Below are 19,427 nucleotides of genomic sequence, written 5' to 3' on the forward strand. Positions count from 1 at the left end.
GTCTGATGTTTGCTGACGACCTGGGTCTCCTGTCTCCCTCCAGAGAGGCTTACAGCAGAGCCTGGACATCCTCCACAAGTTCAGTCAGACATGGGCCCTAACTGTAAATATGAACAAGACCAAAATATTGACTTTTCAAAAAAGAACGAACTCCCGGAAAAATAAATTCACATTAGGAAATATAGAAACTGAGCATACAAAATATTATACATATTTAGGCTTGAATATCAGTTCCACAGGACATTTTGGCCTGGCTGTGAACGAGCTGAAGGAGAAGGCAAGAAGGGCTTTTTACACCATCAAAAGAAAAATACCAATTGACATTCCAATTAGGACCTGGCTCAAAATTCTAAATTCAGTAGTAGAGCCAATAATGTTATATGGTAGTGAAGTGTGGGTTCCACTTACCAGCCAAAACCTCCCAAAATGGGAGAAACACCAGCTAGAAGCCCTGCATGCAGAACTGTGCAAAAACATACTTAGAGTTCACAGACACACAACCAATAATGCCTGCAGGGCAGAACTTGGTCAATGCCCTTTCCTAATTAAAATTCAGAAGCAAGCCATCAAATTTTATAAACACCTCCAATCTAGCGACCCCCAGTCCCACCAGTACAAAGCCCTTCAGTGCCACCAGTTGAACAAAGATCTCCTCTGCCAGCTGCTGCTGAAGCTCTGCCCACACACACCAAAAACAATCTGGCCCAACCAAATCATCTCAAAACAAAAAGAAAATTATATCAAATATTGGAACGAAACCACCAAATCACAAAGTAAATTAGAATTATATTCGACCCTAAACAGAGAGTACATGGTGGCAGAATACCTGACCACTGTGACTGATAGAAAACTGAGGAAAATGCTGACAATGTACAGACTGAGTGGACACAGCCTGGCCATAGAAACAGGTCATCGCAGGCAGAACAGGCTCCCCAGGGAGGCCAGGCTGGCTTCACTTTGTCATAAAGGAGAAGTTGAGACAGAATCTCACTTCCTATTATACTGTGACAAATATAAGGATTTGAGAAAGGTTTTCTTTGAAAAAATAAATCATATATATCCTGAATGTAGGGAGAAAAGTCAATGTTCAGTAATAGCTGCAAAATATATTACATCTTGTCATAATCTGAGAGAAATAAGCTCTGTAGTAATTGTTTCTGTGTGATTACATCTGTGAAAATGTCTTTTATTATATTGTATTTAATATTATCGTTTATATTTACATATTATTGTATAATTATTAATCATCTGTCAATGTTTATACTTTTCTGTACTGCTTTGGCAATGTAGGTTTCTGATGTCATGATGTCATGTCATGCCAAGAAAGCTTATTTGAATTGAATTGAATTGAATAAACAGTAGGTGGTGCTAATTTTCCAATCTGAGGCCAATAAACCATTGCAGAAGAAGACAACACAATGCGATAATGTAATTAATGTAATTAAAATGGTGTACTTAATCCAGTGGCTGAAAAAGAATGTAGAAAACATGATGGAAATATGACAGATTTTTTTGTCTGCCACTAATTTATTCTCTCCAGTGGAAGCTTCAGTCGATGTTTGAGTCATATGCTTCAGTCATGATTCGCAAAGTGTCTCCATTACACTTTGACATGTTTAGCTTTTATCAATACACCAACATTTCCACCTTACCCAAGCATTGAATATTCTGCATTTCCACTCAGGTTTTTTTAATGCGCAAATTAAAAATGCGAATAAACATTTGGATGGAAATGCACCCACTGTTATTTTGAAGATGGTCCAAAGAGCAATGTTTGCATTTTTTACCAAATGGCTTGATAATGCGGCAGTATCAGTAGGACAAGTGTAGATTTTTTCATAACATTGTGGATGAATGTGTTGAATGTGGATATGATGACCAAGCAGGTAGAAGCACGGTCTTCTATGTCGTACTGGCGAACAAAGGGAGGGTAAAAGTTACTTTGATTATGTTACTACCTGCTTCAGTGTTACCTGGATATTGTGACATTGAAACAAAAGCAAAAATGCTTCTTATGTGATGTTATCTCTGTTATCTCTCTTAGAGGGTAAATTATTCTGTTTTGGTGGCACTTGGAAGCTGCTTGGCGTCCTCTTGATCACATTCTTCATATACATATATATATTTGTCTTTCTTGTTCTATTCTGTACACGCATCTATTGCATGACTGTCCATCCTGAGGAGGAATCACTCCTCTGTTGCTATTCCTGAATGAGGTTTCTTCCATTTTTTCCCAGTTAAAGGTTGTTGTTTTTTTTAGAGAGTTTCACCTTATTTGAATCAAGAGTCTAAGGACAGAGGATGTTGTATTACTGTACTGATTGTAAAGCCCCCTGAGGCAAATTTATATATAGCAGTTAAAAGGCCAGATATACTCCGAAATGGACACAGTCATAGACAGTGGACACACTTGCATTTTGTTTTCCTAGGGGGAATATTTACAATGCAAAATCATCGAACAGCCATGGGGTCATGCAGCTCGCTAACTTGTATATGAAACATTTAGAGCAGCTTGCCATAATAAAGACTTAAAGAAAATGCTGCTTGATAGTATAATTAAACTTCTCTCATTTAAACTAGGGACTTTTACAATTAGTATGATCATGTTAATTTAAAAATGGCCAAGCTATGAAAATACAAGCCAGGTTGTTGTTCAGAATATTCAGGAAAATCCACTTTAATGTTTCTTTGTGTTTGAATACAGCAGTCAGTGGGAAATAGATCACATTTATTTTGTCAAAATGGCAGCCTGCACAAACTATCCTCTGCTCAGCCATTTGAAATCATTGGTGCTCTGATCACTCATTAGCATACAGTATATCCTCTGTATGCCTGTTGGCACAATGTAATCTCTGAAGGAATTACATGAAGAATAAAGCAGGGTTTTTTACCCCCTCAGCAGTTCACATTTCACAGTTTGTAAGCTGCCATACTCAATGTTAAAATGGTTTTAATCCATATACATTTTTGCACAAATATTTATTTCCCAGAAAAAACATTCTTGTAGTTTGGAATAAGAGAATAATAATAAGAGAATATGACATTGCGCATGCGGTTACATACAATATGATAAAGGTGAGTGTTAGAGTTCATTCTTAACCTTGGAAACTGTAATTTGATCAAATAATCTTAACACAAGGTAATTCACTTTTTGTAGCTTTCACCTACATCAACATGTGACAACTGAGCCATCTCCATGACAACTGAGCAAACTCCATTCTCTAATGAAGACTGTGATGTGTTTGAATTAAAGTTCCCCCACATTAAGACACTTGGAAAAATAAACTGTGATATGTCTTTCCCACGTTAAAGTTCAATTACCTAGTTATAAATCCTTAAAATGACATTAAACTGGAATAGTTTCCTTTCAGCTGCTGGATACAAGATATCTCCTACTTTATTGTAAGGTCCATTCTCAGTGTATGTGCACTGAAGTTTCCACATCACACTTGTGTAAGTTGCGTACTGGACCACGACTGGCTCCAAACTAATGGTGGGCACAGAGAGAGAGAGACATTTTTTAATGCAGCGGGGACTTTAAATTTATTTTTGTCATACTATGATCAAAAGTGTGTGACTAGTAAGACCCTCATCAATAGACCATTAGCCTGTTAGCATGCTAACATTTGCTAATTAGCCCTAAACACAAAGTACAGCTGAGGCTGATGGGAATGTTTTGCTGGTATTTGGTCATAAACCAACATATTGGACAAATTTAAATTAAATCAGATGATGGCACTAGATGAAAAGTCAGAGGGTTACAATTCATCCTGAGGGAGAGATGAATGTCTGCACTTAATTTCATGGCAGTCCATCCACATTTCACACATACTCGCATACAAAAACAAAATGTCAACCTGCTGGTGGCACTAGATGAAAAGTCAGAGGATCACCAAAGTCAATATGTTGTATCTTATGGGGACCATGAATGTCTGTGCAAAAGTTCTTCTCAATCCATCCAATAGTTAAATTTCATTCTGTGGTGGACTAAGTAACTAAGTATCCCTATCATCCCTAATAATCATTAGCAATAAGCATCATCATAAACTTTATTTATAATTTTAATTGCAAAGTTGTGTTACAAAGAGGTTTACAAGTACATATACTCTAAATTTACAATAATTGTGACAGCTATACACCAGATTCGTAATCCATTTATCAATCAATCAATTTTTATTTATATAGCGCCAAATCACAACAAATGTCATCTGAGGGCACTTTTCACATAGAGCAGGTCTAGACCGTACTCTTTAATTTACAGAGACCCAACAATTCCACCATGAGCAAGCATTTTATTCATTGTAACATTTTGTATTTTGTGATGCAGTTGATTCAGTTATATTGTGCTTTTTATGCCTATATAATGACTTTCTGTAGTCTAACCTGGCCTGTGTAATGCTATTATAACCAGTTGTTATGGGGTAAGTCACACTCAGTTTAAATAATCCTTTGGAATACATTACATATACTATATATTCACTGTTACTCATTGCTGGTATGTGTTAGTGTGTGTATTACCGGGCTGTCATCTAAAACAGCTAAAAAGCACTATAATTTCTGTAAAAAATCTTTAAGACGCCTTCTCTTAGTGAAACATTTGGATGTGAATTTTATGGCTCCTGACATTGATTTCAGGACCAGAGGTGCATATTGTCCTTTTAGTTAATATCACACCAACCAACATTTCTGGAGTAACCGAATCTGTTCTTTCAGCTCTATGTCCCTGTGCCTCATGTCAACCTACTGTAATGTATGGCCAAATGTTGCCTCACTACTTCATGTCATGCCAATTACACTGCCAATAAGAATGTATAAAGCATAAAACCATTAAAAAAAATAAATCACTTGGGTTACTTGTTAAACAGGCTATGTGGCTTTGACCATGGTTGCTGCACAGTAAATCTATTTTTATCCGAAAATGAAAAGACTGTCTGTTTTCTGTTCCCTCAAGAGAATCCTAGTCTATCCTGCCCGTGGGTTTTTAAATGCCACTGAATTACTGATAGTGAGCTGTTTAAATGGCAGTTTGCACTGTTAGTCAAAGTAAATTAGAAAGAGCACTGTGAAAATGATTTGCACTGTGCCCCCTTACCTATCATCTTTGGAAATAGAAAGTAAAGCAGTGCCAGCCAGTTATCAATACACATAATTAAATGTGGCAAAAAGTTGGGTGAGTTTTCCTATGGAAGCCCAGTATTCATATTAAATGATGTTTTGACCTATTAATATGAATGTAGTGGGTATCAGCCTACGCTGCCCTCTGACATGTGGCACCATTCTCTAGCCCTGACCTAACATACCTTTAAACTGCCTTTGAATCCTACCCCCAGCTTGACCTGGCCTTATATCTACATTGTATCTACTTAGGCTAATTTACATTGACTGGCTCCACTGGTTTGATAGATAGTGCCATGTCCCGCTCAGTGTTCCAGCCTCCATCCATGCTTGTCTTGCTCCACACACCTTTAAGATGTCCTTGAATCCTGCCCTCGTCCAAGCAAAGAGCAGTTACACTTGCTTAATCAGGACTTAGCCCTAGCACATATAAGCTACAATGGCTGGTCCATGTGGCTTGATTGGCATTTTCATTTAAATGCCACGGCCCCCTCAGTTGTCCAAACACCATCATCTGTTTACCTACTTCTACTAGCCTTGCAACAAGCCACTGATTAAATACCCCTCTGGTATGAGAAACTATTCACTGAGAGACGCTATGCATCAAATCATAGCCAAGAAGTCAAAAATGTGTTATTCACATGAAATTATTCTTTGACAAGTTTTTAATATTTTCTGTAGGTTTTTTTATGCATTATTGACCCTCAAATTTGTGAAAAGAAAAGGTTCTGTCTCCAAAATCAGTCTCTAACTTGCTGGTGCTGTAAGGTTCCAACTATCAGCAATTTTTATATGTAAGAATATGAGAGGCATTCAGACAGCTAACAGGGTTTGTGTCTGTTTTATGTTATAACTTGAGTCCTGCAGTAGACACAGTGATGACAGTGACTATATTCAGAGCTCAGACACAGACAGAAAAACACACAGACAGAAAAGATGTAAAATTGGGAGCAGAAAAAGACAATAAAAGGGCTCTGAAATGAAGAACAACAGATAGAGACAGCAGCAAAACAAACAAAACAAAGGTGAGAAAATGTCTGCAAATGAATTGAGAAACATTTTTGAATGTTCTAATTGTCTTGAATTCTGTTGTTGGTAAAACTTGATTAACTGTATTATCGGTTCATATCTGTCAGTGAAAACCAAATGTTTCATAACTAAAACTAAAAACCAAACAACTGTGCTATAAAGTAGCAAAAAAAACCTTACTAAAAATTACCATGTACTATTACGTTTTCACTGTTTATGAGTTGAATGTTTGTAGCTCTGGCATATGAAGTGTTCTCCAGCCAGGTCAAATCATGAGTGCAATAGTGTTCGAGTGGTATGTTGATATTAAAGACAGGAAAATAAGGGCAAGCTCAGGATCCATCATCCCTGCACCAATCTGACATCAGATCAAATGTGACACATTACCCTGTCATTTCCCATGGTGTGAGTCTACCTTAATTGGCACTAAGAAACATACTGTGTATCACATCCCACCTCTCTATCTTATGCCTTATCGCACTCATCTTTTGTATTTGGCAGGCTATCAGATTGGATAGATGTAGTAGATGGATGTATTCCACTCAATATCTTGAAATCAGGGTAAAACAGTATGATTAAATAGCTTAGCTGCCACTACATTCTCCTTAATCGCTTCTTTTTCAGGGTTGGTTGTTGGTTGGCCAGCTTAGTATTTGGAGAAAGTAAACAAAGATGCCATTACATGGTACTAGGCTTGCAATGTATCATTATGCCCTGATATATGTCAGAAAGAGTAGGGATCATACTGTCTTGTGTGTTGGTGATATATTGCTGTGTGTCACAGTTGAAATCTGAAATACAAAAGAGTATTGTCAACAATGCAGTATTCCATTATATAATGTATTTTTCTTTACCAAAGAACTGCAGATTGTGACAAAATAAAGTTTACTTTTTCAATCACAGTACAGATTAAAAATGCACAGCAACATTATGTGACCAGTATGTAATTATTGTCTTTGGCCCTATGACAATCAATGGACTCTGGTGGTACTGATAAAAACAGACCAGCTTTATGTAATCATCTGCCAATCGATCGCAGTAGCTATACAACAACACCACAGAGAAAAAGTAGCTATAAATGACCTCCCTGCTCATTGGCTCAGCCTGGTCTGGCTGTGAAGTCTGTTTCCTCATTGATTTGAATCAAACCTGTTTCCTAACCCCAACCTGTCACCTTCTGCAAAACTTAACTCAACACAACCTTAGCCCTAACACTAACCTGTCATCTTCTGTAAAAATTAAACCCAACCTTAACCCTAACCCCAACCTGTCATCTTCTGTAATACTAACCATAACCCTGATCTGTTATCTTCCGCAATGCTTTACCCTAACGTAACCTCAGCGCTATCCCCAACCCTTCATCTTCTGCAATGCTTAACTCCAACCCGGCTCTGGCCCTAACCCCAACCTGTCATTTCTGCAAAACCTAACCTAAATCTAAATTAAGCCTTTACCCCATAAACAGAAGGCAGGACTATGGGAAACACTATTTGAAGGAGATCAAACTTATATGGCAGAGTAAATAAAGACAAACAGTAAATTTATTACTCAAACCATCTTGTTTTAAATATCCATCATAGTTTATAGCCCAACTTCCTTCATTTAGCTACTGTAACTGTTCTAGCACATTTTTCTCCTGTCCAAAAAGAGATTATTACTGACATCAGTATGCTTAACTTCAGTTTGACCTCCAAATAAAGTGGTCAAACTAAAAAAGTTAGGTAATGCAGATAAACTGCTGGCTTCTTGGGGCGCCCTGATGGCCTAGGGGTTAATCCGACCATGAACCACAACGTCCCCAGTTCCTGTCTGGCTGGGACCAACTTCTGTCTTGTTTACAACCTGTCTGACTACACATTTTATGTGCTGTTGGACCAATGTTTCCACCACATTCTGAGATCTCAGCAGAAAGTTCTAACTGATACAACCCATGGCAAAAGCACTAAAATTAAACCTGAAGTTGTAACAAACTGTAGCTTCCATTAAAGACCACAGATTTCTTTTAAATGCTCTAAATGGTATGATTACAATATGTTAGTAAACATTAATATGAGTAAACATTTCAACAATTACATGCAAATGAACTTTGCAGTCTACTGCAGATAAATTCAAAATAATCAGATCCCCACAAAATTTGATTTTGAGGTTTCAAGGAGTATCAATTCATTGATCCATCAATCAATCAGACATGAGTAGTTTCTCCTCTGGGCATGGATTAAAACAGGAATGCATTGTTATCGGTAAATCATCAGTAGCTCTCATCTCTGTTTTATTTACTTTAGTTTTAAGGCATTCACTTTCACACACATTGCTGAGGAAAACTGACCCTGAAAGCATATCACTGGTCAGAGTGGTTTTTGAAATAAGCCATCATCACATTGACTGAGCACACTGGCCCGAACACGCCCCCATATCTCCTCCAAAGTCCTTGGAGACTCGTGCAGAGGGCACTTCATGACAGACACTCTTTTCCGCCATATTGCTCCTGTTTGCATCACTCTCCTGCTTTCCCACACTTGTCCCTGAAAAACTGAATTAAGTGAAAACGGTTAGGAGAGAAAGATATTATTTGTTTCTGATGGATATTGCCTCATATCAAAGGCCAGTGCAGATGTGTGGAGCACTACTGTATGCAGCAGCGAAGCGAGTGGGTGGAAAGACAAAAATGGTTTGGACAGAAATAAAAGACTCGGACCACGTAGCCCATTTTATAGAAGTTATTTCCATCTTTACAAAGTATACAGCCATTCTTAAACACCCTTTAACATTTTCAAATCGACAGATCCAACTGTAGAAAATATTTCATTTTTAGAATGTTAAATGATTCTCTAAATGCAGCAAAGACATACAACTTAATAAAAAAGATGTCAGAAAATGCTCCGAAATTTTCTTTAGATGATCAGTAGTTTTTTTGTAAATCAGTCTCTGAATACAGTTTTCTTTAATTATCTTCTATTCTAGTGTGGAACACCTACTATGAGTCCCTTGCTGTATGCTTTCCCACTGACAGCTAATGCATAAGAATTTGAAATGCAGCAAATTCAAGAACAAGCTGATGTCCTTGAATCAAAAATATCCTCTTCAAAACTCATGCATAACAACAAGGTTATTATGATGCCTGTCTTAACCATCAAAGTATTGTGAATACCACATAATCCTTTTAATCCCCACAGTGGGCCAGAACCTTTTTAATCTCAGCACCACGGGAAGGAATTTTTTTTTGCATAAGCAAAATGTTTGGGTGCCAAAAACATGTGGGCTTCAAAACCTCATTCTATATCCACAGTAAAGCACTCACACATTAATATGAAGTCCTATTTAGAGATTAAACTATGCTGTATTGCATAACATGGAGGTTCTACCTGTCAGGGGAACTACCACCATGGGACACAATTTGAGAAAACAAAGATCTTTATTCTCCACGTACCTATTGTCACATACTTAAACAATGGTTTCCCATTCTTTTTAAAGTGTAATGATAGTGCATGATAGGATTCTTATAACGATGAACTGAATGATTTTAATTTGCATATCAATAATGTCTCAGACTGCAATACTATGGACTCTTTGCAACTTTTGGACTCTTTCGATTTTATACAACATACTGCTTGGCCAACCCACAACTGTGGCCACACACTAGATTTAGTGATATCTAAGGGGCTGAACATTGTGGTTGATAAGATTGTTGATATAAATATATCAGATCACTACTTACACTGCTTATTCTTCAACATTACTTTTGTGGGCCAGCCTCTCTCTGATGAAATCACATCAATTCATGAACAAGTAAACCACTTTAACTGTAAATTAAGATCAACTCTCAACATTATGGCACCTGAGAAAATCAAAAAGAAATCACAGGTTAAGGAAGGGCCTTTGGAGGAAAAGCAAATTAACAATCCACTGAGAGATCCTCATGAAATCCATTTTTGTTTATAACAAAGCTTTACACTGTGAGAGACAGGAATATTTCTCTTCTCATTATTAGTGACAGTAGAAACAACCCCAGAATTTTATTTTCAACCATTTATCACCTTTTAAATCCTTCCTAACTTAGTGAAAAAATACACCATGCCTCACAGTCAAAATGCAAGGGGTTCGCATCTTTCTTCGGAAGTAAAATTACTAATATCCGAGCTAGTATTGTAAATAATTTTACCAATCAAAAACCTGCCAGTGCTTCTTGGGGAAATCTTAATTCCTTTTGTAAAATTAGTGAAAGGGAACTCCCAAAAATCAAAATCATTATGCAGCTGAAATCCTCCACTTGCTCCCTCAATGCCATTCCCACTCTCTTCTTTAAGGAGGTTTTAGATAGTTTTGTCTTCGATGTATTTGACATTGTAGACTGCTCTCTAGAGACAGGCATCTTCCCAGATACACTCAAAACAGCTCTAGTCAGGCCTTTACTCAAAAAGCATACTCTTGACCCTTCTGTTTTGAGTAATTTTAGGCCCATATCAAACCTGCCTTTTCTGGGTAAGATTTTAGAGAAGCCAGTGTTTAAACAGTTGGATGCATTCTTGCAAAACAACAAAATCCACAAAAAAAATCCAGTCTGGTTTTAGAAGAGGACATAGTACCGAGACAGCAAAAGTATAAATGATCTTAGAGTGAGCGCAGATAATAAAAATGTTTCAATCCTTGAAAGACCTGAAAGTTGGATTAGACTCTCTGGAACTGCGCTGAAATAGTTTAATGCTTACCTCACTGGCAGAAGCTATTTTGTTACCCTTGGTGAACATTTTTCAGACAAGCGTGATTTCTCTTTTGTGGTCCTTAGGGTTAAATTCTTGGTTCACTACTGTCCTCCCTGTATATGCTTCCGATGTAAATTTTCATTGTTATGCAGATGACACCCAGTTATATTTATCTGTAGCGCCAGTCGATAAGGAGGCCCTAAATCCTTTGATAAATTGCCTCCCTAGCATTGTACAGAGGATGAGTGGTAGCTTCCTTAAATTAAATGAAGACAAAACAGAAGTTCTTAAGATTGACACAGTTGCACAGAGAGAAGAACTTTCAAGCAGGCTTGGAAATCTGGCTCTGCAGATTAAGCCAGAAGTAAAAAGCTTGGGTGTTATCCTCGACTCTGAACTGAATTTTAAAGGTCATATCAACGATGTTAAAGATAGCTTTTTATCATTTAAGAAACATCGCAAGAGTCAGACCCTACCTTTATTTGGAAGATGCAAGAAACTGACTCATGCCTTTTTTTCCCCACGCTTAGATTATTGTAATGCCCTTTATACTGCTTTACCAAATAAAACCACTAATCAGCTGCAACTCATTCAAAACCCTTTTAGACTACCTGGTACTGCTGCAGTTCAACCCACTGTTGCAGAATCCTTGGCAAAGTTTGTCATATGCTCTCTCTTCAAAACAAAACATGCAAAACATGTGATTTTATCTATCCGTAATGTTGTGAAATAAATGAATGCGTGAAATAATCGTGAAACCATGATTTTTCCTCAGACCATAATTATACCATCAAAATCTATAATTGTTGCATCCCTACTCCCAATTTATAGATGACAAAGAATTACAGGAAACAAACAAGAAAACAACTCTGCACCGGGCTATGCCCCATTTAGGGCCCCTGGCAGTAAACAGCCACTGTGGCCTGCTTGTGTCAGCATGGTCTGAACTCCTGGGAGAAGCTCCAACTCCTCCTTATATAAACAGTAGCTCCTCCTACTTCAGGAAATACCTATTACCCAATAGATAATGATTATAAGTCAACAGTGGAAAAATATTACTAAATATGTTGAAAAATGAACATGATCTTAAACTGCTCAAAATCAACATATGCTCCAAACACTTCACAAACCTCCCCTCCATCTATGCCACACCTGGCACATTCCCCCAGGAATTTGACCATAAAAAGGAGTCCGAATAGGCGGGGACTGATTTCGCAGTTCATGGGTCCAAACCAGAGGATGACCAGGTACAGTCTAGAGGACTTGTTGCATGTCATACCCCTCTCTCCCTCTCCCTATGTTTCCTACCTCACTGACTGTCAAATAAAGGCAAAAATTGCCAAAAAATAATTACTATATTTTTATCAGGCTTTCTTCCTGAAAAATCTCATGTGTCTATGTGAATATGGCACCACTGCACAAACAACATAATACAACTACAATTAACAGGTTTCAACACCCATAAAAAAGAAAAACGCAATGTTAAATCTTAAAGTAAACACAAAAAGCAAGATATTTAATTGGCTGTCATGGGCCATGACAAATGTGGGAACAGATGGCAGTAAATTAAAGATTTTTATTATAATAAAGTAAACAACTGGAGAAATAATTGCAAATATGGAGTGTGTCAGTCAGTAACATCAGCAATGTAGGTGTGAATGTGTGAACAATGAAGTGTAAGCCTGCTGCTGCTGGCTGGGATGAGTCAAGGTGAGAGAGCCTGAACAATGCTGGGAGTTGGCCTTTTATCCTGTGGGCTGCCACACCCACATTCTCCCAGATACCTTTATGGACACAAGAATATAATAATAACTCTTTACCATACCAGCATCAATGCACTTAAGGTAGGTTAGGCAGGTGCCATCATATTGGCAGTGAGATGACCAAAGTTGCAGCTTGATTGACATCTGACTTCTTGTTGGTATAAAGCATATAAAACATGCTAAATTATTTTGCATACTAACAACTAAAACAGTATACTATGTCGGATAGTATGTACTACATATATAGGTACTAGCTGCATCAAATTTCATGCAATTCATCTAATAGTGGTGGAGAAATTTCAGCTAAAAGCACAAATATCAGCCTCATGGCAGAAATGTCAAGGGATCACCAAAATAATCAAGATTCATCCTCTGGATGGTTGGTTAAAAACCTCCAGTGCTCTGGAGTAATTCTAGGGATGACAATGTCGGTCTGTCAGTTCTATACAGGAACCTTGAGATCCTCCTACAGTGCTGGTGCCTACATTGAGCTTCTGGAGTCCTGTCACAACAAGCACTTGCAAAATTATGGTCACAGCTGATTGCAGCTGCTTCCATCAAAGAGTTTTTCTAGAATGTTTGTGTGAATTCTTTTTGCCAGCACACAGGAGAAGCTCACCTTGGAGCTCAGGATAAAATCACTGAAATCAAGTTGTGTCCCTTCCAGTATTAGCCTTCTTTGCTAGCATAAATGCTGAGTGGCGAGGCATTTCTTTCTGTGCTTATGTCAAATACCTGCACACACATATACACACACTCTCATACTCAGCTTGATACATGCATGACAGCATAATTAATTATCACTGCTCCCACAGCACCATGCCGTTTTTCCCCCAGGAGAATGTTCATTATTGATTGAAGTAATTGCAAATGTTTAAATCTCAAAGTTGAGTGCTCACATGATTGGTACAAACGGCTTCAGGTGATTTGTGAAAAAGTGAGAGAACTGGGAACAGGAATGCTTTCTTTCCAAAGTGCTTTGGCAACATATGCAACATGCATGCTTCCAACTGCCTGTTGTAACACGTGACTCAAACACAACCATTAAATCTAATCAGAATGTCAGTTTAAATAATTAATTTGCATTTCTCAAATTATTGGTTGCCATAAAAGCTATTACACACCTTTTTATTTGCTATCAGGGAAACAGTTTTTTACAACCTGGATCATATTTTCACACTTCAACCATCATTCTTACTGGTTATGATAACATCACACTCAGCAGCTTCATTATAGTGATATAAGGACACAGCCACATTGTTACATTGGCATTGGGCCTCATGCAAGAACATTTTGGTATTTTTATCCTAAAACTGACTTTTTTCATACGAGTGTTCCAAGTCAAATTCATCAAACCCTCTTATCGTAAATCACTCATTTCAGCCTGGTGAATGTCACATGTTCATGAGGAAGAGCGCCTTCGTGAGATCATTAGCATAATCAGCACTGTTAAAATTGCCAAATAAGGCAACCTGTTCTGCTCCGTTTGTGGGCGAGTTTGATTAACAAAAAAATAAAAAAAAAACTTCGCAACACACACTGCAAAAACTCAAAATCTTACCTTATACATTTGTCTTATTTCTAGTCAAAATATCTCATTACACTTAATATAAGACACAATCACCTAACAAGTAAAATTTCAATGAGATATAGGGATTTGTTTTTAGACAATGCATCATGAATATCTTGTTAAGTGAGAGAGTCTTTAAAACATCTTGTTTTGAGTCATATCTCAGATGAAACAAGCTTTTTTGACGTGTCACAAGGTTTTCACGAAGCTGCTGTTTTATTTGTAAAAGATGATCACCTTGTTTGAAGATTTAAGAAAATAAATCTGCTTTACTGGAAAACCTCAAGGTCAACAGTTTTTTCCCAACTCATACATCACAAAACAGAGTGCATTACATTCTATACAGACTCAAGTATTTGTATTAAAGGTTCACTGTGTAAGAATTGGCCAGAATTTTAGTTTAAAACATTCCAAAATTAACTAAAATTACTAACAGAATGTGAAGAAATAACAGTTTTGACGTTGTGTCAAAGACCTATATGTATTGTGCTGCAGAGATCTACTGAAGTTAGCATGCTAACCAGTTAGCTCCAGCCCCATCCAACCTTGACTGTCTCGTAATACCACTTTTTGTGTCAGGGGCAATAGTGAGTTACTGTAGCGTCCAGTCTGCCCTCAGTCCAACATGAAAGGAAGAGGAGGTATTGCTGCCCTAAGCCACCTGCAGTAATGGTGGAGCTAGGCTGAAAAGCTGTTGAAATTTTTGCTATAGGGCTGTTAATATGTCACTTTATTAAGTTTTAATATTTTTCAGGTGAGAAAGTAACCATTTAGATTCACTGCTCCTCTCAGGACAAAAAGGCACTGCACAGGGTGATGAGGTGCACAGAATGCATCACTGGAACTACTCTGCCGTCCCTCTGGGACATCTACACTGGGTGGTGTAGACCCAAAGCAGACCAGATTATCAAAGACCCACAACTACCTTCCAGCAGATGTATCCACTCCCTCAAAGCAAGAGCTGAGAGGTTGAGAAGGAGTTTCTTCCCCCAAGCCATACAGGCTATAAGCTCTTAATATTCTGCCCACAACTGTCAGCTTTTGCTACATGGTTGTCTGTTGCACATCCTGGCTCAGGGAAGGACTACTTTTAGCTGTTTTTATTAGTGTATTTGCAAAATTGCACAAGTTTATATTTTCAAATTATTTATATACTTTTTAAAATATATTTTATTCTATTTTTAGACATTTTCATTGTGTATTTATTAAAAGGTCAACTGTTTTGTTTTTGTTGTTGTCAAGTGTGTACCTATTAAGTTTTTACTTAGAATTATGTTCTAACTTATCTCTGTGGTGCAACAGCTTTCTGATCTGTGCAGCTTTTTTGTAATTTACCGCTGTCTTCATTGCATTTTGATATCTTGACAATGCCATAGCACAGATTTATTGTAAACAGTAAGGTTTATGCTATATTCAGTGAGTGACAATGGTGGTGGGGTGATGTGTTTGGGGGGAAGATGGGTGTGGGGGGCATTAGAAATAACCAAAGACATTAGAGATAACCAAAGATTTTCCAAATGTTTTGACAGTTTACTCAGTAAGTAAACTGAAACTGTACTGTAAAAGTAAGTGTTTGTTTCCATGGTATTACCAGACTTTTACCATATTCTTTGTAGCTGGTTATTCCCTTTTCCATGCAATAAACACAAACTTTTATCATGTATGTTCTGCAACATTACTAACAATTTACAAAGTAAGTAAACTGAAACTGCACTGTGTAAGAAAGCATTGTTTAATCCCATGGTATTACAAAGTCCTTACCACATCCTTTAATCAAAATGGATGGTGTCCTTTCCTATGCAATATAGACAAACTTGTACCATATGTTCCATTGTGCTACTAACTAAAACATGAAATTTTATGAAGTACACTGAAACAGCAGAACTGTCAAAGAAAATAACACTTAATGACATGATGGTTACATTGTTCTAAAAAAAGTGTGCTTGAAAGGATCATAAAATAAAATTGATATTACAATGTAACAATATGTACCAATGTAACCATTGCTTCAGCTTATTATAGAAATTACTGAGACTATATAACTGTAACAACTCAGGCGAATTTATTTAGCGTCTGGTAGTAGCATTCCCCATTGTAATAGGCTGTTTTGAGGTGTTTCAATGTTTATGTAGCCTCAGATTGTTAAACAGGCTAAATATCCCTGTGACTTTTGAATAGCCTAGCCATTAGCCTACATGACAGTTAGACTGAGAAGGGAAAAATTGAATGACCCTGTCAACAAGGACTATCCCTTTTAATACAAACCAAGTTTCATGAAAATGAGTGTGTTGGAGGTTATTTTGTTAGGGAGTTTCTGTCCATTCACTTGCTGTGGTTCAGACATGGAACTTGTCAGTTCCAAAATACATGTCTCTGTGGATTTAGCTTAAGAAATTCATGTTTTCATAACACCACACCATATAAACCTGGTCATGAATTTGGTGTGTGTGTGCATACTATTTTTCATACTTTTGTGGTGCTGCAATTTTATGAGATTGTTCAACATGTTTAAAATTGTTCTGAATAATCATTTGTCTTTCAAGAAGTTTTTTTTAGAGTTTAACTGGCTTCTGATGCAATGTTGCTTGTTTTTACCAGTAGTTAATTACTTTCTTTTATTTTACAGGAATCTGGCTGAGAAGAATCATTAGAAGAATCTATTAATGAGTCTCCGCTGCCACAGACATCTACTCCTGTGAAAGGATGTCCTGCCAAGTACACAACCCCTGAAAAGGTTGTGAAGTTATCCTTCCCAGAATATGCGTTGCACACAACACCAAACTTGAGCCAATCTGAAAAGAATACTTTGAGTTGGAGAAGAAAGGTGAAGGGAGCAACTGCCAAATGTCAAAGGACTTCAGATGCTATGGCAAAGAGAATAGTACTGTTCCATACCATGCTGCAGGACTGAGACAACAACAAGAATACATGGGTAAGTGTTGAAATGCATCCACCTGATAACCAAAGTGTTTCATGTTTGGCATTTTTAGTAGAGATTTGAGGATTTATTTAAATTTGTCTTGTCACAGGTCACTATGTATTCACAGCTATACAAAAGATTGCAAAACGTGAGATCCCTCCAAAAGACCACTCCAGATGGGAGATATTCAAAGGTCAGCCAAGTGACCCAGATGAATTTGTTTCAAGTGATTCGACAGTTCCAGATTGCTCCTCAGAAGGGAGTGCCACCCCAAACGGTAATGAAAGAGGTGAGTTCCAACTTTGCATTTACAAATTTACCCTTGTGCGGTGTTTGTATTTCCACTTGTGATGTTCACGAGTCTAATAAACCTGCATTGTTGGGTCATTAAAACAACAAAATCTCTTACTTAAGTAATGCTAAACTAATGCATAACTCACAATGATTTAATGCATGAATTAATGCAGGATGTATCATGAATTCCAGTTGCTCACCATTAATCAATGATCAAGTCACTATGACTTTATGTGATTAGTTCACATTTAATAGATCATCAGTTAAGGACTGTTAAATCAATCAATCATCAGTTACTTCATACATTAATTGATATGTGACCAAATTAGCTAGACTCCGCTTACATAAAAGTTTATTTCAGGACCATTCATTTGCTCAAATTTCTATGAGAATAGACCCAAAGGTATTTTTGATACATTTACAACATAGTGGGTGGAACATGAGTTTTGTTTTGTTTTGTTTTTTGTTGTTTTTTTTTGTATTTGTGTTGTTGTTGAAAGCAATGAAGTGTAGCATACTAGAGAAAGATGCACTAAAACCAAAATCATTTAGCAGATAAATGACAAATTAGGGGAGAGCCTAGAGGAGATAATTGTAGATCCCAGACGAACATGTCTTCTGATGATTGGGAGCTTCTTCAAAAGTCTGAGAATTGGCAGTCTTCTTTCTCCTTTGATGCCTAGCATTCCGAAAACCCATATTCATCACTGAAAGCTGAAAGACTGAGAGGGAAAGAACTTTTGACCATTGAGCTGATGTATGAGGTCCCATGCACGTAAAAGAGAAAAGTTAGGGGTCATGATAGAGCAAAAGCAGAGTGACATGAGGCTCGATAGGGTATACACACGTGATATAAGATGAGAATATGAAAGTCTTGATGTTGTAAGAAGTGTGAATATGCTAGCCATGATCAGCAACGTGATAAGTAGCTGAGAGACACCGATAAACCAGGACACCAGCACCAGTTATATGCATGATTTACCAGGATTACCTGGAATGCCTTGAACAGTGATACATCCACTTGATATAGGCCTACATAGCCTACTGAATACACTTTTAGCAACGCTGTATCCTTAAATGAGGAGGGCAATAAGGTAGTAATATTTTGAATGTTGCATATAGTTCTGTGGTTTACAAGCGCACCTGAAGCCCCCATACACTCAAGCCCCCTATACATCCTACATGACAGCTGACAACGGCAAAAAGAGGAACAGTTTAGAGGATTGGTAGCTAAGATGTGATAGGCTGATGGAAATGGTGGCAGAATCAGATTTGTTAACTAAAAGTAATGCCCCTAATCAGCTGATACGAGAGCAGGAGAAGCAGTGTGAGAGAGAGAGAGGAATGAGAATGAATGAATAATAAACTGTCTTCCTGCTTGAACTTATGCTAAGCTCCATAAAAATAGTAGTAGTAAATCAGACTATCATCAAGAGAACAAATACCTTCTGTTTGTGGCAGAAGTTGCTTTCATCTAGCATCACAAATTCATGAGGACCACCAAGTAGTTGTCCTGTGTTTCTCCTCTTTCTCTTCATTGCATGAATGCAGACATTTCACAGTTTCTTTCTCATTTTGGATGGTGTGCATGTACTTCATGCAATCCCATCCTGCAATATGTCAGTTTGGCGCAGCCTCAACCTCTGGGAAAATCTGTGAAAGCAAAGAAAAAAGAAAGAAAAGGTAAAAACCATGAACTGATTAATAGTCTAAATCAAGAAGCTATTATGCTTTAAAATGATTACCCAGAGCAGTCTTTTATTGTCATGTCACTTTGAGGGGTGTTTTTTTTCCCTTCATTTAACTTAAGTAGGATGTGACATAAAGCCAATTAATATGTGTTGATGACAAATATCTCAGTGCTCTGACATATTGCATAAATCTTCAAATCTTGTTAAAAAGCAAGGACAAAGCAACTGCTCTCTAAAGGAAAATCTGTCTTGAGGTTGTTCATTAAAAGATGACATGACACCACAAATTGAGTTTTAACCAAATCTCAACTTATATTAACACATTGTCTTTATGAGAAATATAAA

General features: G+C 37.4%; 1 long non-coding RNA gene across 1 annotated transcript in view; it reads left to right on the forward strand.

The window, feature by feature from the left end:
* LOC137193596 (uncharacterized) overlaps positions 1 to 19,427 on the forward strand; it is a 37,844-nt gene that overhangs the window by 17,618 nt on the left and 799 nt on the right. The window contains exons 2-3 of the long non-coding RNA XR_010930855.1: positions 16,804 to 17,109; positions 17,207 to 17,386. This is a non-coding gene — a long non-coding RNA (uncharacterized lncRNA). The remainder of the gene's footprint in view (positions 1 to 16,803; positions 17,110 to 17,206; positions 17,387 to 19,427) is intronic.

This window comes from Thunnus thynnus, chromosome 12 (genome assembly GCF_963924715.1).
Source record: "Thunnus thynnus chromosome 12, fThuThy2.1, whole genome shotgun sequence".
NCBI classification, from domain to species: domain Eukaryota; kingdom Metazoa; phylum Chordata; class Actinopteri; order Scombriformes; family Scombridae; genus Thunnus; species Thunnus thynnus.